Source organism: Dromiciops gliroides, chromosome 3 (genome assembly GCF_019393635.1).
Source record: "Dromiciops gliroides isolate mDroGli1 chromosome 3, mDroGli1.pri, whole genome shotgun sequence".
Lineage (NCBI taxonomy): Eukaryota > Metazoa > Chordata > Mammalia > Microbiotheria > Microbiotheriidae > Dromiciops > Dromiciops gliroides.
The window spans coordinates 154,619,417-154,646,449 of NC_057863.1; the positions used below are offsets into that span (position 1 = coordinate 154,619,417).

Sequence of the window (27,033 nt, forward strand, 5' to 3'; positions counted from 1 at the left end):
GAGCTGGCCAAGTATTTGGGAGGGTTTGAAAGTGTAGGAGAGAAGAGGTATTAGGCTGCCTACTAGCCTGAAGGTCTACAGAGCTCCTGTGCTGATTTCACTGTTGTATGTATGCCTTTGAAAGCTGGACAGTCTGCCAATGGCATGCCAGAAAACGGAACCACTTCCATTTCAATTGTCTTAGGAAGATTCTGAAGATCACCTGGCAAGATAATGTACCAGACACTGAGGTCCTTTCTTGAGCTAAAATTCCAGGAATTCAAACTCTACTTCAGATAGCAAAACTCAGATGGGTTGGTCCCATAGTTTGAAAGTGTTTACCAAAAAGACTATTTTATGGAGAACTTGCACTAGGCAAGTGCTCACATGGTTGTCAGAAGAAGCAGTATAAGAACACTCTCAAGGTCTCTCTGAAGAACTTTAGTATCAGTTGTGAGACATGGGAGATTTTGGCACAGGACTGCCCACCATGGTTTGCCTGCAACAAAGAAGGGGTGGTAAAGCAGAATCTCAGTAGCATAAAGGAAACGTGAACTGCACAAATGCAGAGACAGCTCCATTCCAAAAGTTCTTACAGACTACTTGTGTTAGTAAGTTTCTGAGGATAGATTTGAATTCAGGTTTTTCTCACTCTAGGCCCACCACTCCAACCACTGAGCCACTTATCTGCCTCCAACTGTTTGAAGACTGGTCATTGTTTGGATGAGAGAGAGAGAGGGAGACATTAGACCTGACCATGAGGTTATGCATGTGATCAACTAGGAGATTGTTAGTGCTCACAACAGAAATAAGGAAGTTTGGGGGGAAAAAGTTTTTTGTTTTGTTTTCTGTGGGGGAGGGTAGGAAAGAGAAGTCAGGGTGGAGATAATGAGTTTCATTTTAGAAATGTTGATTCTGATTTTAAGATGCAGATGGCATCCAGATACCCACATTTACAATAGATTTATTTTTTGTTCCCCTCAGTATTCCAGTTGAAAACATTTTTATTTTTTTTTTAGCTTGCACCTTGTCCCCCCACTCCTTTTGAACATTGGAAATTTCTCATTCTCAAACTGGGTCACCTTTGGGATGTGCTAAACTTCACACAGTGATTTACTATCATGGCGTATAGTGGAAGAAGAAAAATTTTTTTTCTTGGTGTCAATATATGAATTATAGGAACATGATGCTCACAGCAAACATAAACAATATTTCTGTAATGGACAACCGAGTCTCTCTTGATTATAGTGTAGTTGCTAGACATTTTAATGGAATTGCTTCTTAATTACAGACCTTGTCTTTGATAGCTATAAGAAAAAATTGGATTGGACAGTATTGATTCCAAGCACTTCTTTTCCTCTTTAGGGAAAGTCTCAGCTGACAAAACACACACCGATGGGCAGACAAGACTGCTTAGTTTGCCCTCTACTAAATTTGATCAATAGGAACCTATTTCCGTAGCCAGGAGAAGTGGCTGTTTTAATTTAGGCCTGGAAGTCTCATCATTAGGTGTTATTGAGTTAGAAGATGCAAAATATTTTGTTAAAGATATCAGTGAAATGTCAACATTTTTACAAAGTAACTTTTTTTTCCTTCCAAGATTTCAAGTGTTTTCTTGGGAAGTGGTTGTAATAATCCAGACTATATAGCAATATTTTTCAGTATCTGGCACATAAACCTGGATGTCCTTTCTATTCCTTCTGGTAGTAATGCTACTTCATTTGTATTCTTGGATTTTTCAGGGTTTGAAGGTTTTGATAATATTGAAGGTAGAAGGCATAAGAAATTAATATGAGTCATTTTAGCAATCCTTATGTATTAAGTCTGGAAAAAGTACTCCTGCTCTGATCTTGGCTTATAGAATTGTTGATTCTCTTAGACATCAGAGTAAGGTATACCCATATCCAACTATCACTCCCTATTAAATGGACCATGAAAACTATTACAAATTGGCCTTACGAGGTTCTGTCTAGCTTTTCTAGTTCCTATCTAGTTTTACTCAAATCCTGTATTCCATTTCCCTTTGGCTCCCAACTCTCTTCTCTAACCAGTTCATTAAGCTTGGAGTCTCTTATAGTTGTTAAGATTATCATTCCATTGACAAAGGCATTGCAATTGACTATGTATTTATTGACTTTTCCCATGAATCAAATGCTTCCATTATATTGTCTTCCCTGACTAAGTTTAGAAGCCACTTCCCCCCACCCCATCCTACTCGTAAATGTGGCTTTCTCAGTTAGCATCAATATCAGCTTATATTGAATACTGGCTGTTTAGCTAAGACTTGGCTTTTATCTTCTGGCTTCTGTAGCAAGTTCATTCCAGGTGAGTGCATCATATCCTGACACTTTCAGGCTAGATTATGGCAAATGCCACCTTTCAGAAGTGGAGAGAAAAAGAGGACAAACCCCTATAACATTGATGCATAGTGTAATCAATAACCTGAGTCTAAATGATGCCACCATCTTTCTAAGAAATAGAATTCTGAAGAATTTCCTACCCAGATTCTTTCATCTGAGCAGCTTTTGTAGACTCAAGTATAAACCACAGGGGATGAGTTAATCAAGAAGGGACAAAGCCTTGAAAAGTGAGTGCATTTAATGTTCAAGCTGGAGTGGCTTTGATTTTACTTTCTTTCTTTAAATTTGGAACAGTTACTAAGAGAATCACCTCCCTAACCTGTTAGCATCATCATGTTCTCAAGACAAAAATGGTCTTTGAATTACAGTTGGAGATTTGAAATTCCCTGATCATATGTATTGACTATACATATTCTAAGGGAGCAGGGTCATTATTATGACTAACAGGGAATTGGAGAGCATAGTAGATATTGATAAAAATGAAGAGGTTTGTAAGAAACAGATAATGTGGACTAGGAGAATGTTTACAACCCATGATTTGACTTGATAAGATGTAAATGAGAACATGGAGTATCTCCTGAGATTAAGATGCCAAGCTCATTTGACTTTTACCCATTCTATTATAAATAAAGGGGAAAACAACCAAATTCCCCTTTAAAGAGACAAATAAAAGAGGAAACTTTAAGGTTTGAATTTGTTTTATTTTCCTGAAGCCCAGGAAGGTATGACCTCAGCAATGAGATCCCTGAGTCACCATGGAGTTGCTTCTGCGGAAGCTAGTATTGATCACTGCATTTGAAACAACAATGAAAGTCATCCTGAGAGTCATATTGAAAGTCATATTGAAAGTTATATTGAAAAAGATTGGGTATATGCTGACTCTACAGACATTGACCTAAATAGCTCTCTAGCATGGTTTTGCAGGTATGAACTCTTATAAGTGGTTGTTGATTCTCTGTTGCTTACTATGTTACTTTGTTAGAATATCACATTTTAAGAAGGGATACACACATATGTATATATACATATATACCACATTTACATATGCACATAGAAAATATACACAAACATATATGTATAACTAAAATGCATGTATCCATTACGAATATAAAGGAGATTTGTACTTCTTCAACCTGTTCAGCTCCTAACAAAGATCACACAACATCACTTTATACTTTATCCTTACATTTTCATGGGTCTCAAGCAAATCACATTGTTTTTAAAGGAATTGACAGCCACAGGTAGAATATAAAGCTTCTGTTCCTTTTCAAAACTTAGGTGCCCTCTCTAATATGCTCTAAAATGTTGACTCCATGTACATATTTTGTTCTGTCAAGCTTAGTGCAATTTAATGAATGCTAAATGTAATAATTATTTTCTTGTGTTAGGCATCAGTAGAAGGTGAGAAACAAGCCAACCTTCAGCATGACTAAACTTTAATTTCTGAAACAACAACAAAACAATTTTACTAAGAACATTTTAATCATATCCTTTGGGATATAAAAGGAACAATCTCAAAAAAACTCAAAAGGAATAAAATACCAGTGTTGTAAGAACACTCATTAGATTATGTATATGATGGCTTTCTCCCCTCAGCTAAAATTACCTTTTAATCAGTGACAGTATTTGCTCTGGTGAGGTGGTTTCTGCATTCTTTATACATATAGAGATGTATAGATATGTAGATACACACATATATAGATACACACATACATATATATCTATCTATACATAAATGTATATATGTGTGTGTGTTTCTATCTATCTATCTATCTTTCTATCTATCTATATATATATCACTCTGCCTCAAGCAGTTGTGGTGGTCAGAGAAGAATTATTACTTTAAAAAATGTAGCTCTGGTAAGAGAGGACTCAAGAGGTAGAGCTGAAAGATTGATCAATGTCGGATAACTCTAGAGGCAATAGTTCTAATGGATCTACTGTTGTCAAGGCACCCTGGGAGGAATTCTTTCAGATTTGATCAGCATGATAGGGCCACAAAAGCCCAGACATTGAAGCTTTTAGAACAGAAGCCTCAGAATCTCACTTCTAGTAATAGGAATCCACTTTGGTCCAGCATCAAAATTCCCAGCACAGACTGACTTGTGACAAAGAGATAAAAGAATAGGTACATGCTGCATGCCACTCTGAAAAGCTTCAGCACAATTGAACAGGCATAGGAAATAAGAGGCTGTGCACAAACAATTAAAAGTGAGATAGTATATTGTTTTCTGGGGGATAGCTAGCAGACCAATTTAGCTAAAACACAGAATTAATGGAAGGCAGTAATATGAATGAATCTAGAAAGGCAAGTTGGACTTTTGTGGTTAGAACTTGGAACCACTAAGGTTTCTTATCAGGGGAATTATATGGTCAGAGCTTTAATTTAGGGAAATTAGTCTGGTAGTGTTGTGCAAGATAGATTGGAAGCTGAAGAGATTAGGGAAAGCAGTTGGGAGACTATTGAAATAGCACCAACAAGAAGACCTGAAATACCTTCTTGGCAATAGGTAGGAGAAAACACATTGGAGATATGGTGGAACTAAAATGTACAGGACTTGATGACCATATGTGAGTGGTGGCATCATTAGGAAAAGTCACAGGTGTCAGAACTTCTGGACTCTAGATACTCTCAATCAAAATTGGGAAGTAACAGAAAAAGCTACAGTTTGAGGAATATTAAAACATTTGACCAGGCTGTTCTTTTCTTTTCTTTTTTTTTTGAGGGTTAAGTGACTTGCCCAGGGTCACATAGCTAGTGTCAAGTGTCTGAGGTCAGATTTGTACTCAGGTCCTCCTGAACCCAAGGCCGGTGCTTTATCCACTGCGCCACCTAGCTGCCCTGACAGGATGTTCTTTTATGAATATTCCCTCTTTCAAGGTTGCCCTTGGCACTGTGGGGGACAGGGAGGAGAAAATAATAAAAGAAGATAAATAAAAGCAACAGTTTTGAAACATTTTTCATCCCTGAACCTATGCCACTCAAGTCGGAATCAAATATTTATAGATGAGAAACATCCTTGGAAACCAAGACTTTTATTTGACTAACAAAAAACTGAAGCCCAGAGAGGTTATCTAACTTGTCCAAGGTCACACAGCTAGTTAGTAGCAGCCAACTGTATAACTCAGATATCTCGACTCTCAGGTCAGTATTTTTTCCAATATAGACTGCTGCCCTGAAAAGCCATTCAAATAATTATTCAAAAGCCTTTATAGATAATGCCTCATAGACTTATAGTTGGAAATTACCTTTGAAGTAATATAGTGCAACCTCCTGAAATGAATACTATGAATTCATTTTCTTATAGATCACATTTACAAGTAATTGATTTTGTCCTGTAACTGCTTTTGTCCTGTAATTGTTTAAATCATGGTTCTGTCTCTGAACTTAGTTCAGAATTCAGCTGATCTGTAATGGGTTAAGTTTAAAAATCCAGCTCCCCAGCTAATCACTGATCTATTCTTGCCTCAAGGAATTTAACTGACCTTGGGGGATGCTTATGAACACAAGGGAGTCCAATCTAGTACCACCAAGCTATCCTTCAAGGATGTCTGGTTTGTTATTTTGTAGCTGGAAGTTCAGGAGGGAAAAAGGGGGTCCTTGCTAGCTCTCAATACCAAACTTCCAACAATCATATTGTTGTCTGTGCCTCAGCTCTGTAACCAATCATGTTATCCCAAATCCCATGGTGTTACCAATTCTATAAGCAGTGATAGGATTTTGTTCTCTTCTTCATTCTATGCTCATAAAAATGTATTTCACCCTCAATTTGGGTGCCTTTGATTATTTGAGGGGGTCAAAAACTGCTTTATTGGTGGCTAGCATCCCTACTAATAAACCTTAACTTTGCTCAGAGAAGCCTGCCTTGATTTAGCTTTTTGTTAAATTTCAATCACAATACTCCTAACTTTTTGCTTTTACTTCAAATATATGATTTGTTTTATTTGTGTAGGGCCCTTCCTGACTCCCTAACCCCTTAAACTCCTCCCTCTTCTTCTAATGCAGATCGACAATGGCTGCAAATTATATATCTTAGAATTACCCGTAACTATAAGATGTTAAGTGACTTGCTCATGGTCACATTGCCAGGATTAGAGGCAAAATCAGAATCCAGATCATCTTGACTATGAAGCCAGCTTTCTATTGACATCTCCAACAATTGCTTATTTTATACATGAAGTAACTGAAGTCAAGATGTTAAGTGTCTAGGTCATACAGCTAGTAGTATCAAAGCTAGGTCAATTTTTTTTTTTGTGGGGGCAATGAGGATTAAGTAACTTGCCTAGGGTTACACAGGTAGTAAGTGTCACATGTCTGAGGTTGGATTTGAACTCAGGTCCTGCTGAATCCAGGGCGGGTGCTTTACCTACAGCACCATCTAGCTATCCCCAACATCCAGCATTCTTAAGGGGAAATAAGAGCTAATTTTTAATAAATTACTTTTTATGAATTTCAGATAGTTTACATTAGCGTGTCAAACTCAAATAGAAACAAGAGTCACTAATTCATATTTAAGGATCCCTGAAGTGGCATATTAACTTAATTTTAAAATGTAATGTTATGTTCCTTTTACTGTATTTTTATCTATTTTGTTAAATATTCCTCAATTATATTTTAATCTGCTTTGGACTTCACTTTGGAGGGTTGGCTGTTTGACACCTCTATTTTACATTGATAATACAGTTAAAATATAAGTTCTTTGTGAGGAGCTATTGTTTCATCTTTTGTATTTGTGTTTATAGTATCTGGCATATAGAAGGTAGTTAATGAATGCTTGTTAACTGATATACTTGAAGATTTCTTTATGTTTTAAAGAAGTACTGTAACAAATTATAGAATCAATGTGCTAAATACTCTTATTATCATTTTATAATGTACACCTGCATTAAAATCTTATTCTGATGCCTCATTATGGCATAGTAGTAAATCTGGGTCCTTGCACTTAGAAAGCAAAAGCAGGCAAGGCTCTAGTAAATGAATATAGTTCAGTGACGGATGTTTATTGTCCCAGGAATAACTAGATATGTTGGAAAGAACTCATTATCAGATTGGCTGCAAAGTGATGATTTTTTCCAGCTGTAGCAATGTTTGAAGATTATCTATTAATGGGGACAACGTTTGCAATCTGCCTCAGTGGGGAGAAAAACCATGCCAATGATATTACAGGTCCTTGAAATAATGAAGTTTAGCATAGCATTTAGCATAATACCTGGGTACATGATAAGTGCTTAATAAATGTTTATTGACTTACTGACTGACAGGTTGGAAGCATGATAAGGATGGATAATTATTGAATGAACACTATATAGAGAGACCTGACAAGTCTTGGTAGTTGATCTCCCTTAGCAGTTTGCTTTAGAGAAGATTCTTAACCTTTTTATGAGTCATGAAAACTTTTGGCGTCTTGGTGAAGCCTGACACTACTGTGGTTTATTGCCCCCATTTATGATGAAAGGAAATGCTAAATTTCAGTTAGAGGTTAATGAAAATAAAGACACACATATGTATGTATGTGTGTGTGTGTGTGTATATATATATATATATATATATATATATATATATATAATATTCATCTGTCTCTCTACCTCTATCTCTTTATGCCATCCATGTTCATGCACCTCCTTGAAATCTATCTGTTGACTCCTTTCTTAGGGTTAAAGACCCCTGCTCTGCAACCTACCTAATAGGCTCTGTCTCTCAGTATCCCTCTGGCTGACATTGTGCTTGTGGGTGATGAGGCACAAGGATGATAACTCAGATAAAGTTCATTAATTTCTGAGAACCAAGTGAGGCAAGTACAGACGTATAGTTAACAATGATAACTTCCAACAAGTCCATGAACTCTTGCATTAAGGGGTTTAGAATGGAATAGTTTGAGGAGTCTGCCATAATTAAGGCATTCTTCCTTGACATAGTCCTGCAGAATTCAATTCAATTCGATTTAATTCAATTCATTTCAGATAAGTTCAGTTTAATTGATTCAGTTCAAGAAGCAATAATTACTTGCCTGCTTTGTGCAGAGCCCTGTGCTAGATGCTGGAGATAAAAAGAAAGATGAAATAGTTATTTTTGTCAGTGACCTTATCTTCTACTGATATGGAACAACATGTAGAGAAATGAGTAAGTGCAAAATATATACAAAAACATACAGAGTATTTCTTTTTCGGAGTAGTAGTAATAGTTGGGGAAAATGAAGAAAAGCAGATTGAATTTTTTATTGAGGTCTCCTAGTTCCTGTATTCTGAAAAATGTGTTTCTCTGGCAATTTAGATTGCATAATCTAACAAAGGGTTTGCTCCATGATGCTCTTTTTAATATCAGAATGAACTCTAGGTCACCTCAGAGAATCACTGTGTTCATGTTAAGGTCTTCTTCATGTACTACTACTACTGTGGACAAGATAATATAGCAAACATAATTTGCAATAACACCATGATTTCTCCATTAAAAAGGCATCCTTTGTAGGCAGAAGCCTTATCTAGATGACTTCACAATGCTTGAATTAATGAGGCAGTTTTTCCTCTGGGTTGCCCAGGATACATTAATTTAAAGATCTTGGGACACACAACTAGCCACATGCCCTTAGGCAAATCTTTTTCCCTCTCCTTCCCCCAGTTTCCTCATCTGTATCAATGAATCAATCAATCAGCAAACTTATTTTAGGGACTTCCACTTTACATTGGCTAGCTCACCTCCCATTCTGGGGCCTCTTAACATCCAGGTCTACATAAGAGTACTCTGGCCATCTTCAAGGCACACTTAAGAGTACCACCTTTTTTTTTGTCTTGGGCCATTAAGGATATCAAGTTTAGTTCATTCAAAAGGAGAGGCTACAGGAGGGGTTCATTGTGAGCTACATTTTTTATTGTGAGTACAGAGTAATTCCACAATATATGATATCTAAGCAGTCCCAGAGTTTTCTGTATTAAAATAGATGCCTTAGCTCAAGAATATAGATGACCTCACCAGGATGATGATTCTGGCAAGATCCTCTGGACAAGAACTGTTAAAACATGTTGAGAAAAAGATGTGTCTCATAAGTTGTAAATTATCCTATTATTCTTATAAAAAGCAGGGATGATGGAACTCTTTTTTTTTTTTTTTGGTGAGGCAATTGGGGTTGAGTGACTTGCCCAGGGTCACACAGCTAGTAAGTGTTAAGAGTCTGAGGCCAGATTTGAACTCAGGTACTCCTGAATCAAGGGCCAGTGCTTTATCCACTGCATCATCTAGCTGCCCCGATGATGGAACTCTTACTTCATTATAAGCTGGGTTTGTATCACCTTTAAAGAAGGCCCTCTGTCTTGCTTTCAGCAATCTAGGCTCAAAGCTAGTTGGTACACAAATCTTGGAGGTGGCTAGGAGGCCCAGTGGATATGGAGTTGGGCTTGGAGTCAGGAAAACTCAAGTTAAAATCCAGCCTCAGACAATAACTAGGTATTTGACCCTGGGCAAGTCACTTAACCAGTTTGCCTTAATCCACTGGAGAAGGAAATGACAAACCACTCCAGTATCTTTGCCAAGAAAACTCCATATAGCATCAGGAAGAGTTAGACTCAAGTGAAAACACAAATCTTAGGATGAGGTCTGATTGATATCTGGCTTCACAGTTCCTCAAAGCCAATATTTTAAGCTGCAGGTCTTCATAGGCTCCAGGCTGGAGGTATCAAAGGCTCCCTGGAGCATTTAAGAGTGGTGTTTTACCATCTGTGGATTTCCTGATAGAATAGATCCTAGCTTCAAAGTAGTAAGAGCATCCGCTGAGGGCCCAAGAGACTGAGGTTATATCCCAGCTCTGCCAATTACAAGTTATGCGAGTGAGGCTAGTCAAGTTTCTTCATTGATCAGATGGGTATAATAATTCTTGAACTAATGTGGTTGTTTTGAGGAAAGTGTTTTGTAATGCTCAAACATCTATTTTAGTTATTATTGTTGTTAGAATCAGTATTGTGTCAGAAAGAAGTAATAGGCTTTGAGAGTTTCCTGGGGGGTGGGTGGGTACAGAGGAATTATGATTTGCTCTGAAACTAAGTAATTCCTTACTCCACTATTCACCCTATTATCTGTTAGTCCATGCTGCCTCTCATTGTTGAAAATGAGAGAGAAATGTGTAAGAGATATTTAAGTAAGAGCTATATTAATTCCCTTATTAATGAACTTGAATATATATTCTAATGATCCCTTTTAATGTATGATCTTTAAATGTTCTGTACAGTATTTGAAGGCTGACCTCAGAAAAATTTCGAAAGGTAATTGCTTGGTTCTGTGATGACAATGACTAAGAAAATTATTCAACAAAAAGGCTTTGATTTCCTCATCTGTAAAATGGGGGTAATGATAGTATCCTATCTCAAAGGATTGATATGAGGTAAAGGAGATAACATATGTAAATTTCTTTTGAATCCTTAACATGATATAGAAATTCTATCATTAAATAATATTTAATTTAATAGTTTTTAACAATAACAACCATAATACTACTACTTCTAATAATAATAATAATGATAATAATAATAATAATTTACTACATTGCCACAGTTACTAAAACAAAATGTTCATCTTGGGATTCTTTTAGTTGTAGCCCAAGAATGAGCCAAGAATTTTCACATGATATAACAAATGGAATCACTTTGGTGTAAAAGTATTATTTTCCTCTTTCTTTTAACCATTTCTTTGCAGTTTGTAGAATGCAACCACCATACCAGTCTTTCGGAAATAGAAAGCAAACCTGACTATGAACAGATTAGTCGGGCTTCACTTTTCAAGACAGGAGGAATTTAAAAGATAAAAAGAGCTTACATAGTGGAAAGCAATTCACATTGTTTGGGATTTCTTCTGCTTTATAGCCAGCTAAGGAGTTGATAAAGAGATTTTCTTTTTTCTCTTCTCTTCTTTTCTTTTCTTTTCTCTTTCTCTTTTTTTTTTAACAAAGAGAACCCAGTGACCAATTCTTCACTGGGCAGTGCCTCCTCTATCAGACTTAGATGTTTTCTGAAAGATGCATCTGTTTTTCTCTATTATTACTGGTATCCCTCCATCAAGCTCCAGTTATCTGACAGTCTCATGCTGTCTCCAGGCTAAAACGGCAGCTGGATCAACATAACTATTGGCCTGCCCATGTAGTCCTGTCTTTCACCAGGTGCAGTCTCTTATTGCAATGCAGTTTATTTACTGTAGGGAAATATATTTGCATCTATTTTGATTTTGCTATCTTTTTCCTTAGCAGTCCCCTATATCAACACCTTTATTTACTGCCAATATTAAGTTTTAAAAAGCATAATCATAAAAGAGCCTATTTATATGCAATATTCAGTTGAAAATAGGCTTAGCAGATTGCCTACTCTGCATGGTATGGTTTGGGCATGAAATCTTTCCTGAAAACCTTGTGTTTTAATGGTGCATTCCAAGATTACTGTCAAGAACTCTAAGCTATGTTCAGATAATGTGCATGGCAGCAGGACATTCTGCCACAGAATAGATACCTAGAGGAAGAACATCAGAAAGCATCATCAATGTTTTTGAAAAATTGCAGTATGTTTTTATTTATCTGAAGTATATGGAAGTTCCTCAACAAAATGGGGGATGGGCCAATTAAAGGCAGTAGTATTTAGTGTAGTATTTAGCAGTTTGCATCACAGTTTCCTTGGACATATACTAAGCACAGTTTTGATAGGATATTTAACAGCTTTTTGTTAAAATCTAAACACATATACACACAAATAAATGAATATATACACATCTACTGGTACACACACATATACATATATATCATATATATATATATGTACATGTATATGGTTATATGCATGTGTGTATATCTCAACATGGACTAGGTGCCATGGATTTTTTATTTAATGGTGAAGGAGAAGGACTTAGCCACAGCAGCTGTTGTCACAAAACACCATATGTGTAGATGATGTGTTCATGTTGAGAAAATCATCAGAACCATGGTTTTTGAGGAACCAACCACAGATACCCCTCATATCTGTTCCTATAGCACAGAACTTCACAGATAATTCTATCTCTCACCCTCCTAATGGAAGAGTCCCGGTTGACCCCTAGCAATGGGAGTCTGGCTGCCTCTATTCAGTGCTGATGGGAATATTTCAGTTTCTCTTGCAGCAAAGCAAAATTCTGTTCTGTTTCTGAACTATCAGGGGTCTCCTTGGAGGCTCTGTTTTGGAGAAGTTGGTGTTCTCTGATTCAACTCAGTACTACAGTCGTGGAGGATTTAAAAAAAAAAACATTCTTCATTCTCTGAGGCAGCTGTATATGCAAGAGTCAGCATGACATAGTGGATAGAGAGCTGGCCTTGTAACCATGAAGACATAGGTTGAAGACCTACCTTATACACGTTGGTCGTATCAGTAAGTCACTCCATCTCTTAGGGTTCCAGGAACCTTCCTAAGACTCTAAGTTGTAGAAAAGGGTACAATGACGTGGCAGAGCCAAGATGGTAGAAAAAAGGCAGGAAGTTGCCTGAACTCTCCCGAAGTATCCCTCAAAACAACTTTAAATCAAGCCTTAGGAGTGACAAAAGCCACAAAAGGAGGGGGTGAGAAAATTTTCAAGGTCAAAATAACTTAGAAGGACTGCAGGAAATGTCTGTCTCAAATTCTACAACTCTCGGGTCAAAGAAAAGGGGCTGACCTGCACTTATAGATGGCATTTTCTAATCAGGAAGCTCCCCATACCAATGAAAACACACATCTAGTCTCTTGCTCCTTCAATGGAAAGACTTTTGAACACAGGGAGAGACCTGGGTTCAAAGTCTCTCTGTGTAGTGGACAAGTAACTTAACCTAAAGCCTTGGTTTCCTTGTCTGTGAAATGGGGATAAAAATACTCCCTTCCTAAACAGGGTTGTTGTGAGCATCAAATGAGATAATGCACCTAAAACTTTTTGAAAAATTTAATGCTCTGTATAAATGTCAGTTATTATTATCTGGAATGTGTGAGAACAAAACAATTCTTTGCATAGCTTCCAAGTTAAATGGTGCTTCTTTGGGCTGCAATGACTTTTCTCTTCTCATATTTTAGACTCATGGTATTCTCATTGCTGTTATGTAAAAAAGAGAAAATAACCAGCAGGTAGAGACATATTGATATTGCATTGAGTACATGGTACTTCACAGGGTTCATCACAGAATCACACACACAAAAGTGTCTACTGTTTTGATTTGCCATTTTGAATGAAAATGGTAATAATCAATGATTTCCTGTTTTTATTTCCTCTGTCTGACTTAATCTGCTTCTCTGGTATCAGTATCTTTTCCTTTTTAGAAGTTTCCCCAATGATAATAATGATAACAACAACAATAATACGGCATATGATGTTTATATGTTCTCTATTTAAAATACCTACTTATTATATCAGGGAAACTAGATGATGCAGTGGATAGAGAGCTGGGCCTGAAGTCGGAAAGACTCAACATTCTGAGTTCAAATCTGGTCTCAGAAACTTACTCTCTGGGTGACACTGGGCAAGTCATGTAACCCTGTTTGCCTAAGTTCCTCATCTATAAAATGTACTAGAGAAGGAAATGGCAAACCACTCCAGTGTCTTTACCACAAAAACCCCAAACGGGGTCACAAAGAATTTGAAATGACTGAACAATAAAGACAACAACAAATTTGTTACATCTTGATTTTTAAATTTAGCTATAAAAAGAAGTTACTGTATTTTATCCACTGTGCAATGGTATTAAGAAGCAGCTAAGTGGTGTAGTGGCTAGAGTTTGGGAGAACTGAGTTTAAATCCCTCCTCAGACACTCATTAGCTGTGTGACCCTAGGTAAGTCACTTAACCTCTGTTGGTCTCAATCCTCAGTTTTCTCAACTGCAAAATGGGGGTAATAAGAACCCTTCACAAAGTTGTTGTGAAAATCAAATTAGAAAATATTTATAAAGCACAGTGTCTGGCAGAAGAAATAAAAAATATGTATCAACCCTGTCCCATAATTGTTCTGTCTACTGCTGGACTTTATTGAATGTATTTTCAGTCATTTACAACATACAAATATTTTATTCACCAACAAAATATTTCACTGAACACTAAACATAAAAGAATAATACCAAGATATAGACTTGTCTCAGTACCATTTCTGCCTAAGTTCCCCTCAATATGAAAATGAGGATGTTATAACAATAGCAAAAATGACAATGGGCTTTTATATGGTACCTCAAGGTTTGCAGAGGGACTTATATGCATTATTTAATTTGTTCCGCAAAACAACCTTATGAGGTAGTTACTGTGTATCAGAAAGGTGACAACAGTGATCAAACAGCGTATAATTATCAGAGAGAGGAATCATATGTAAGGCTTTTTGATTCAAAGTCCAGAATTCCATCCATTATATCATGTTGGTGCTCATATTTTTTAATATAATTTTCTTATCTTTATACTCTTCTAATAAATATTTTTCCTTTAAATTTATTAGTTCAATTCACTGGGAAACTAGGTAAATAATACTAAAATATTAATTTCAATTATTTAATAACAAATGCTAATTATTTAAAATGTTCTAAAAGTACTTTATACATTATCTCATTTGATCCTTACAATCTTGTTGGGTAGGTGCTATTATTAATTTAATTTTACAGATGAAGAAACTGAGGCTGAGGTTAAGTGACTTGCCTTAAGACATATAGCTATTACATGGCTGAGGGAGGATTTGAACTCAGATTTTCTTGACCCCATTTGCAACATTATGCACATTCCAGCTTAGTTGCCTCTTAATTTTTTAAGCAATTAAAAAATACCAGCAAAACTGATATCCACATGTACTTTTCTATTACATGCTTTATTTTGCCATTTGGCTAGCATTCTTTTCTATGCATTTTTTCTCTATCAGTGGTATCTATTGTCTAGAAGACAAAAATTGTCATTTAAAAAATTTAGTAATACAAAGTTATGTATGCCCTCAAGTACATAATAAATGATCTGTGATTCTAAGGATGGCCCTCTGTAAGGTATGAAAAATACATCATCCTAGTCACATTGAAACTGAAGATAAACTTCCACTGTCATCTGGGACAAAAAAATGTCAGAAGAATTGAAAAGGAAACAAATAGTGTCATGGGAGACCATTTGAAACCATTTTGTGTTGTTTCAATTCTTTTCCTTTTCTCTGCTTCTCAGCGGTGTCTCTCCCATGTCTAAATTTAATAGGAATTAGGACTATAGTCACTTTAGATAGGGTTTGGATTGCTTTTTTTTCAACTTGGCAATATATTCTGTCGACTGTTTGGGTCTTGGTTAGGCAGAAAATGTCGAGGTTTGCACAGATGCTTTATAACTTGAGTGCGACTTAAGTTTTCCTATTGTCTTTGAGTCTCTAGTGCTTGCTCTGAGTTAAGCGCCATATATGTCCAGATTCCATCCCTTTTAGTTGATTTTCAAGATCTCTTAGATCCCCTTCCAAATTGGAAAATATATCACTAGTATATCCATTTCACATCTGTAGCAACAACACCAACAATAATAAATGCAGTAATATGATATTATCACAGAACTAGAAAATGTGTTACTTAATGTGTGTTTTATCCCATCTTAATAAATTTGTCTATAAGAAAAAAGAAAGTGAAACTTAAACCAGGATCCTAGGTGAATTCCCAAGTTATACATCCATAACTGCATTTGAACACTTGAAGTATTTGTTAATTTTTTACTTTGTTGTGTGAAGTTCTGGGTATACCAATAAAAAGGTAAAAATAGTCTTTCCAATCAAGGAGCTGATGTTCTAATGCAGCTGTCATATTTCTATAGAGAAAGCAATATACAAGATCCATACAAATACCTGGGGTGGGGTGGGAAACTCTTCTTGCAGAAGTTGGTGTTTAAGCTGAAATTTGTAGGAAGCCAAGGATTCAAAGACATGAAGAGGAGGAAGGAGGGCATTCTAGGGTTGAAAGCTAGTAGAGAGACATGCAAATAGAAGATGGAGCATCATGTTTGAGGAAGAGAAAATAGGCATCTATGGCTCGATTGTAGAGCAGGTGGATGGGAATAATGTGTAAGGAGGTTAGAAAAATAGGAAAAGGCCATGATACGAGGAGCTCAAAATGCTAAAAAAAATTAATTTTTGTTTGTTCTAAAAATTAATTGGAAAGGCAGCTAGGTGGTACAGTGGATAGAGCACCGAATCTGGACTCAGTAAGACCTGAGTTCAAATCTCGCCTCAGACTCTAACTGTATGACACTGTGCAGAGCAAGTCACTTAACCCTGTCTGCCTCCATTTCCTTATTTGGAAAATGAGCTGGCAAACCTCTCCAATATTTTGTCGAGAAAACCCCAAAGGGGGTCACAAAGTGTCATATGCAACTGAAAAATTAGTAAACAATAATAATAAATTTGTTGATTATGGGGTCTTTGATGTGGTCAGAAAATTACTTTGGCAACAGTGTGGAGGATATATTAGATTTGGGAGAGACTAATGCTGTTGCAGCTGATCATAACTCATGTATAGATCCAATATACTTCTGAGAACTCAAGGAATAAATGACTCCAAAATCAGAGTAGAATCATAGACTAAATTGTTGCCTATAATCATGTGAATATAATCCTAAGAATTATAAAAATCCCATAAACCATTTTTACATTGAATCCCCTAAAATATTATGAATAGTACATAGATTAAAAATAATATATTAGAACATTTGATGTAAAGGAATAATGGGTAAATAAAGACCTGTCTTGGGAATAGTTATATCCAAACCTCATAAAAATGGAGATGAATGATGATGATTATATAATATAATATTCCATACTTGCCATTTAGTCATATAAAATATATAAAATAGATTAAAGCATAGGGGAAATTTGCAAGTACTTGATTTCCCTGTTCTCTGTTTAAAGTGTGCCACCAACACAGCAATATAGAGTATAATTGATATAAAAAGTGGCATCTCCCGGGAAAACAGTTTAAGTTTACTATGGTTATATCTATCCTTAAAATCCATCATCTTTACTCCTGAATAGAACTGAGCATGGCTTTCAATTCCAAGAGTGAGTTGTACCACAACATCATATAAATCACTCTATGTACATGGATGACATCAAATTATATGGTTCCACTAAAAAGGACGTTAAATAGCTAGTTCATCTCATGGAAACTTTCTTCAGTGCTAGCAAAATGTCATCTGCACTTGATAAGTATAAAATTTTTTTAGGAATGATAAGGAAGAATAGAGACTGAAAGCTTTGCATTTGAATCCAGAGCACAAATTGAACAACTGGATGAAAGCAGTATTTTGAAGTTAAGAGTTTTCTATAATCAAGAGAAAGCTGACAAAGAGGAAATTATAAAGCTGAGTCTATGTATGTCGAGAGAATGACTGGCATCCTGCAGTCAAACACTAACTGGAAAAACAGATTTAGTCAAACAACTCTTTTATTATATAGGTTTTACCTTATATTTTGTTGGGGTAAAATAGATGACAATAGATCCAGAAGGTGTCCAAACAAAATTAAGACAACATGGCTTTTGTTTCCAAGGTTATTATGTGATATTAAGGGGGAAAATAATATATTATTTGAGAATATGATAAATTTGTTTTTAAATATATGAAAATATTTTTGTACAAAATTAACCACTTCACAAAACATTAAAAAGGCAGAAAATAGGTATACACACTAGATCTGTTGATCCATTTATCTCTGGATGAGGTCTGTGACATGAATGAGAGCCAAGAATGGAATCAAAACTCCAAGGCCAACATCAACTGATGGTCATCATTACTTTTATTTTTCTTCTCATTGTTTAAATGGGGTTCTGAAAAAAAGCATACTTTTTGCCATTATTCTTTTTTATGATTTGTATTCTGTGGACTACTGAGCAGGTAAATAAATTACCACTTTTATGACAGAATTTTTGCAATTATTGCAATGTAAACTTATATTCTTTATATTTATTAGATGGGAATTAAGTACAACTATAGATGCAAAAAAGGTGAAAGGAATCTTATTAGATAATCTATAGTACTATCTTATTATGTAATCTCAGTAATGAGATTAATTTATTAATTCAATTACTCAAGTGAGTAATTAACAAATTAAAAGTCCCCATACTACATATGCAAAATTCTAAATAACCTTAAAAATTTAACAACTGAATTCTACTGAAAATGAAAGCATCATTACTGACAAAACTGTTACCTGAATACTTCAGGGTATTACATTGACCCATCAAAGTAAAAAAAAAATAACAAAGTTTCAATAATGCCATATTGAATACTCATGATTCTCAAACTTAGAGGAATGAAAAGTTTTCAAAATACAAAGGTCTAGTGAAGAAAATAAAGCAATTTGGGATTAAGAGGGTATATACCACCCTTGTCATCCTATCTTCTTCTAGAATTACCCTAAATTTGCTTGCATTCTAATACCCTTATTCAATTAAGAAACATTAGAAAAAAATTTTTTTTCTAGCTGCTCAATAGTTCACTGAACACAAATCAAAACATAAAAAAATAATTAGAACAAAACTTGTCTTAGGATTGTTTTATTTGACCTCCATTGAAAACAAAGTTGAGTAGGCTGAGATGGTGATGATAATACTGGTGTTGATAACAGAGATTTAAATAGTACTTGAATGATATGCTGGAATCAGAGCATGTACCTCAAGTTGTTCCCTCCAAATCAGTGAGAGGTTTTCCTGAGCTTCTATCCTTTGATTTCATTTATTTCCATTGATGACTAATAGCGTAGTCTTTTGGGCAGGGCAATGAGGGTTAAGTGACTTGCCCAGGGTCACACATCTAGTAAGTGTCAAGTGTCTGAGGCTGGATTTGATCTCAGGTTCTTCTGAATCCAAGGCTGGTGCTCTATCCACTATGCCATCTAGCTGCTCCCTCAGCATATTGTCTTAAGGGAACTCAGTCTAGAAGTGTGCGGCTGCAGGAGATTTCAGTTGAAAAGACTGGTTCTGAAAGTTGATTTTTGGAAAGTTCATTCATCAGGAAATTAAAACATTTTATTTAAAATGTGTGATATTGGACTTTGGCATCATTGATGTCTACAATAATCATAACATGCATAGTAAATAGACCAAAGTGACTATAAAATTTAAGTGTCTTCTGAGTACAAGAATTTGGGTCTTCTACATTTAAATAAGTGTGACTAAGAACACAAAATAAAACTGAAAACATTCATTGGGGTTATTTGGACACTTTAATAGCAATTTAATAATAATATTAGCAAATTTAATAGCAATGTCACTGTTTGTATGTTATACTGAAGGTAAAAACAAATGCATATTTTTCCTCTCATGCTATCAATAACTTCCCATTTTTTTTTAAACCACAGAAGCTAAATGCAAAAGAGAAGTTAACTCGAGGCTATATCTGAATTATAGGCTCTCCTGGAAATGTGACTTAGCTGGAGCACTCAAACATATTGAAGCAGAGATGTTATCATCATATAGGACGATGTACTACACTGGATATCTGCAAAAAAGGCCAAGTTATGGTTGCTTTGCAAACAATAATTTGGAATACTCAGAATTTTTATAAGTAATTTACTTATCTTGACAATATTTTTGCACCAAACATAAAATATTACAGCTTCCCCAGTTATGTATCTTTGGTAATCTTTTTGGTTTTGCCTAGTCTTTTTTTAAAGGCCATTTTCAATTACTTCTCCATATTGATCTCCTTCAAGGAAGCTACTAAATAATTTCAGCACCACTGTTTTTTCCTGTTTATTCATGTCTTTTACTAGACAGGAAAAATATTTGCTAATGGAAGAAACAAAACAAAATATTTACACCATGCTGTGTCTTTCTTTTGACAAGGCCAGGAAGCAGGAGGGAAGCCTTCTTTTCCTCCATAAAATTGTTTACATGAAACAGTAGGAGAATGCTAAAGAATAACAGTTTTCCTTTAGCAGCTGGAAGTTGTCTGAATAGAGTCTTCAATTCCCATGCATGTTTTGTAATGCAGATTTCTTAGAAAATAGTCTTGCCAGTACACCTTAAATACATTTTAGAATTATTTTACCATGAAATTAGTTTTCTCCGTCATTGGCTTAGCTGAATCCTTCTTTTTGATCAATGCAGGGACATTAAAAATAAAACCCTGGCTGCACTTGCTATTTTTGTAAGCTCCTATCAAAAATCCATTCTGTAGCAGCCCAGTGCCCATTGAGAGTTGAGGTTATTAGTGTAGCATGGCTACTATGTGGCCTGCTTCTTCACTTCTCGCTGTGAGACTTAATTCTCCACTTTCTACCCTGCCACTTGGTCATATTTACTTATTTATTAAGCAGAAGTAGGGCCCAAGAGGAATTTCAGTTTCCAGAATTCAAAGAAATCCAGAACTTTTCAAGCATTATATTAGCTCTGCCTATAATCAATGAATTAAATGAAACCCCAGCATTGGGAACCAAATGTTTTCTTCATCAAAACCAAGCTTTATGTTTTGAATTTTAACATTATGTTTTTTTTCTCCCATCATTATTTTTCAATCCTTCTATGTTCTAGTGTTTTTATATCCATAAGTAGAGGGTACTAGACTGTAAGTGAAAAAACAAAAAAACATTGCATTTAAGGTATAAAAGAAACTTGGGTTCAAATCTCAGTGCTTGACACCTATCACCTGTGTGATCATAGTTAGGTCATTCAACCTTTCTAATCCTTAATTTTCTCACCTTTAAAATGAAAGATTAGATTCAATCATGTTCAAGGATCATTCTAGCTCTAAAATCAATGATCTTATATTTAATCAGATTAGAGAGATTGCATTGTTGATCTAAATCAGAGATTCTTAAACTTTTTCATGTCACGAACTAACCCTTTGGCAATCCACTGAAGCCTATAGACTCCTCAGATTCTCTTAATAACTTTTTAATGCATAAAAGAAAATTCTTAGTATTATAAAGACATCAGTTATATTGAAATGGTAATTATAACCTATATCAGATTACCTGCTGTTTAGGGGAGGGGGGAGGGAGGGGTGGGAGGGAGAAAAATCTGAAATTGTAAAGCATGTATAAACAAAAGTTGAGAACTATCTTTACATGTAATGGAAAAAATAAAATACCTCATACATAAAAAACTAAAAACAAAACAAAACAACAACAAAAAAAAAGAAATGGTAATGAAAACATTTTATAACTTAACAGACCCTAGGTTAAAAACCCTTAAAGATGATCGCTAAGGCTCTTTCCAACTTTAGTTGCTAAGTTCTCTGAAGTATTTTTTTTTAATTGTGGAATTGTATTTATATGTGTTCAAAAGTTAAATTATTTTGAATAACGGAAATGTGGGAAACACATTATGACACATATAGGAGAGTCTACAAACAAGATAAAGATTCACTTGTGTAGGCTGATGATCTTATTTAGCTCCCTTGGATCAGTGTTAAAGAGGCCTATCATAGAAATGACTAGAAGTTTTAAAGAAGCCCTCTCGCCAGCCCCTTTTATTTTTCCCTTTACTATTTATATGTGTATAGTCTTCATAATATTTTTCCATCCTACATGTTGCAATATAGAATTATTATAGTAATAACACATTGGTGAAATATGAAGCTGAGAAATCTACAAAAATTAATTAATTATCTGGCATTTCAAATGATGGTAATAATGTTTTTTTTTTCTTTTAAGATTTGTGTCAAGCAGTTGGCTCATAATAAAACCTGCTTAGTTTTACTAAACATAAATAATTAAATGTGTAACCTTTACTTTTTTTTTCCAGGGCAATGAGGGTTAAGTGACTTGCCCAAGGTCACACAGCTACTAAGTGTCAAGTGTCTGAGGCTGGATTTGAACTCAGGTCTTCCCGAATCCAGGGCCAGTGCTTTATCCACTGTGCCACCTAGCTGCCCCTGTAACCTTTACTTTTTGATACAGTGTTTTCCTCCTTTCCGGTTCCTACTCCTTTCTTACCCAAAGTTTACCACTCTAGAATCTTAATGAGACTGTATCTCAAGTTGTACTTTACCAACAGCTTAGCCCCTATGCTAGAGGAATCTTACTTCTGAGGCAGCTTACAACAATGTTGTCTTCAACATAATATGTGGTAATCATGCCCTCCTCATATCCATTTATTTGGTCCTTAGTCCTTCTATTTTATTTCAATCTTTTGATTGTTTGACTGATTCCTGGTGTCTCATGGAGTCCTTAGCTTCCACCTGTCCAATTTTGAGTTTTGAATTTTTAAGGCATTGTTTTCTTTGGTCAGATTATGCACCTCCTTTTCCATTTTGCCAAATGAATTTTTTAAGGAATTGTTTTCTTCAGTCAATCTTTGTGCTTCCTTTTCCAAGCTGCTGATTCTTTTTTCATAATTTTCCTGTGTTGCTTTCATTTCTCTCCCCATTTTTCTCTTCTACCTCTCTCAATTGATTTTTTTATGAGATATTTTATTTTTTCCGTTACATGTAAAGATAGTTCTCAACTTTTGTTTATACATGCTTTACAATTTCAGATTTTTCTCCCTCCCTCCCCTCCCTCCCCCCTCCCCTAGACAGCCGGTAATCTGATATAGGTTATATCTATATATCTCTATACATATAGATATAGATATATACACACACATATATATATATACACATAATAACATTAATCCTATTTCTGCATTAATCCTGTTACAAGAGAAAGAATCAGAGCAGTGATGCAAAACCTCAAAATAGAAAAAAAAAACAACAGCACCCAAAACAAAAGAAATAATATGGTTCAATCAGCATCTATACTCCACAGTTCTTTCTTTCTTTTTTTTTCTTGGATTTGGAGATCCTCTTCTATCATGAGTTCCCTGGAACTCTTCTGTACCATTGCATTGGTGAGAAGAATATAGTCCATCACAGTAGGTCAACACTCAATGTTGATGATACTGTGTACAATGTTCTTCTGGTTCTGCTCATCTCACTCATCGTCAGCTCACGTAAGACCCTCCAGGTTTCTCTGAACTCTTCCTGCTCATCATTTCTTACAGCACAATAGTATTCCATTGTATTCATATACCACAACTTGTCCAGCCATTCCCCAATTGATGGGCACCCCCTCAACTTCCAATTCCTTGCTACCACGTAAAGAGCAGCTATAAATATTTTTGTACATGTGGGTCCCTTTCCCCCTTCCATGATTTCTTTGGGCAAAAGACCTAAAAGTGGGATTGCTGGGTCAAAGGGTATGCACAGCTTTATCGCCCTTTGGGCATAATTCCAAATTGCTCTCCAGAATGGTTGGATCAGCTCACAGCTCCACCAACAATGCATTAGTGTTCCAATTTTCCCACAGCCTCTCCAACATTTATTATCTTCCTTTTTTGTCATTTTAGCCAATCTGATAGGTGTCAGGTGGTACCTCAGAGTTGTTTTAATTTGCATCTCTCTAATCATTAGAGATTTAGAGCATTTTTTCATATGGGAATAGATAGCTTTGGTTTCTTCATCAGAAAACTGCCTGTTCATATCCTTTGACCATTTCTCAATTGGGGAATGACTTGGATTCTTATAAATTTGATTTAATTCCCTATATATTTTAGAGATGAGGCCTTTATCAGAAGCACTGGCCTCAAAAATTGTTTCCCAGCTTTCTGCCTCCCTTCTAATTTTGGATGCATTGCCTCTGTTTGTACAAAATTTTTTTAATTTAATATAATCAAAATCATCCACTTTGCATTTTATAATATACTCTATCTCATGTTTGGTCAAAAACTGTTCTCCTTTCCAAAGATCTGATAGGTACACTATTCCTTTCTCTCCTAATTTACCTATGGTATCACCTCTTATGTCTAAATCATGTATCCATTTTGACCTTATTTTAGTATAAGGTGTAAGGTGTTGGTCTAAGCCTAATTTCTGCCATACTATCTTCCAGTTTTCCCAGCAGTTTTTGTCAAATACTGAGTTCCTATCCCAGAAGCTGGAGTCTTTGGGTTTATCAAACACTACATTACTAGTGTCATTTACTACTGCATTTCCTGAGCCTAGCCTATTCCATTGATCTACCACTCTATTTTTTAGCCAGTACCAGATAGTTTTGATGACTGCCGCTTTATAGTAAAGCTCCAAGTTTGGTACCGCTAACCCACCTTCTTGTGATTTTTTTTTCATTATTTCCCTGGATATTCTTGATTTTTTGTTTTTCCAGATGAATTTTGTTATTATTTTTTCTAGCTGTATAAAATAATTTTTAGGTAGCCTGATTGGTATGGCACTGAATAAGTAAATTAATTTAGGCAGTATTGTCATTTTTACTATATTAGCTCTGCCTATCCATGAGCAATTGATATCTTTCCAATTATTTAGATCTGATTTGATTTGTGTGAAGAGTGTTTGGTAGTTGTGTTCATAGAGTTCCTGGGTTTGTCTTGGCAAGTAGACTCCCAAGTATTTTATATTACCTACCGTTACTTTAAATGGAATTTCTCTTTCTATCTCTTGCTGCTGGACTTTGTTGGTCATGTATAGAAATGCTGATGATTTATGTGGATTTATTTTATATCCTGCTACTTTGCTAAAGTTGTTAATTGTTTCAAGTAATTTTTGACTTGATTCTCGAGGATTCCTTAAGTAAACCATCATATCATCTGCAAAGAGTGATAGTTTTGTTTCCTCCTTGCCTATTCTAATTCCTTTAATTCCTTTCTCTTCTCTGATTGCTAAAGCTAACATTTCTAGGACAATATTAAATAATAGGGGTGATAATGGACATCCATGTTTCACCCCTGATCTTATTGGGAAGGCCTCTAATTTATCTCCATTGCATATAATACTTGCTGATGGCTCTAGGTAGATACTGTTTATTATTCTAAGGAAAGCTCCCCCTATTCCTAAACTCTCTAGTGTTTTTATTAGGAATGGGTGCTGTACTTTGTCAAAAGCTTTCTCTGCATCTATTGAGATAATCATATGATTTTGGTTGGTTTTCTTATTGATGTGGTTGATTATGTTAATAGTTTTCCTAATGTTGAACCAGCCCTGCATTCCTGATATAAATCCCACCTGGTCATAGTGTATTATCCTGGTGATCACTTGCTGTAATCTCCTTGCTAATATCTTATTTAAGATTTTAGCATCAATATTCATTAGGGAAATTGGTCTATAATTTCCTTTCTCTGTTTTTGCTTTGCCTGGTTTTGGTATCACCACCATATTTGTGTCATAAAACGAATTTAGTAGAACTCCTTCTTCACCTATTTTTCCAAATAATTTGTATAATATTGGAATTAATTGTTCTTTAAATGTTTGGTAAAATTCACCCGTAAACCCATCTGGCCCTGGGGATTTTTTCTTAGGGAGTTCATTAATAGCTTGTTCAATTTCTTTTTTTAATATGGGTTTATTTAAGGATTTTATTTCCTCTTCAGTTAACCTGGGCAGTTTTTATTTTTGTAAATATTCATCCATTTCATTTAGATTGTCAAATTTATTGGCATACAGTTGGGCAAAATATTTCCTAATTATTGCTTTAATTTCCACTTCATTGGTGGTAACATCACCCTTTTCATTTTTGATACTGGTAATTTGGTTTTCTTCTTTCTTTTTTTTAATCAAATTAACCAGTATTTTATCTATTTTATTGGTTTTTTCATAAAACCAGCTCTTAGTTTTATTGATTAATTCTATAGTTTTTTTGCTTTCAATCTTATTGATTTCTCCTTTAATTTTCAGGATCTCTAATTTAGTGTCTAATTGGGGATTTCTAATTTGTTCTTTTTCTAGCTTTTTAAGTTGCATGCCCAATTCATTAATCTCCTCTTTCTCTTTCTTATTCATGTAAGCATTTAGAGCTATAAATTTTCCCCTAAGCACTGCTTTGGCTGCATCCCATAGATTTTGGTATGTTGTCTCATTATTGTCATTCTCTTGGATAAAGTTATTGATTGTTTCTATGATTTCTTGTTTGGCCCATTCATTCTTTAGAATGAAATTATTTAGTTTCCAATTGATTTTCATTCTACTTTTCCCTGGCTCTTTCTTACATGTAATTTTTATTGCATCATGATCTGAGAAGGATGCATTTACTATTTCTGCCTTTCTACATTTGACTATGATGTTTTTGTGCCCTAATACATGGTCAATTTTTGAAAATGTGCCATGTACTGCTGAGAAAAAGGTATATTCCTTTCTATCCCCATTCAATTTTCTCCAGACATCTATCATGTCTAACTTTTCTAGTAATCTATTCACCTCTTTCACTTCTTTCTTATTTATTTTTTGGCTAGATTTATCTAATTCTGAGAGGGGGAGATTCAGATCCCCCACTAGTATAGTATTACTATCTAATTCCTCTTGTAACTCATTTAACTTCTCCTCTAAGAACTTGGATGCTATACCACTTGGCGCATACATATTCAATATTGATATTACTTCATTATCTATAGTACCTTTAAGTAAGATGTAATTTCCTTCCTTATCTCTTTTAATGAGATCTATTTTTGCCTGCACTTTGTCTGAGATAAGGATTGCTACCCCTGCCTTTTTTACTTTAGCTGAGGCATAATATATTCTGCTCCAGCCTTTTACCTTTACTCTGTGTGTATCTCTCTGCTTCAAATGTGTTTCTTGTAAACAGCATATTGTAGGGTTCTGGTTTTTAATCCACTCTGCAATTCGCTTCCGTTTTATAGCAGAGTTCATCCCATTCACATTCACAGTTATTATTACTGACTGTCTATTCCCCTCCATTCTATTTACCTCCTTTGTACTTTCCCCCCCTTCTTTCACCCTATTCCTCCTCACCGACGT

The 27,033-nt window shown here is 35.3% G+C and overlaps 1 protein-coding gene across 1 annotated transcript in view; it reads left to right on the forward strand.

Moving 5' to 3' along the window:
• HS6ST3 (heparan sulfate 6-O-sulfotransferase 3) overlaps window positions 1-27,033 on the forward strand; it is an 811,907-nt gene that overhangs the window by 374,083 nt on the left and 410,791 nt on the right. The gene's annotated exons all lie outside the window — the stretch shown is intronic.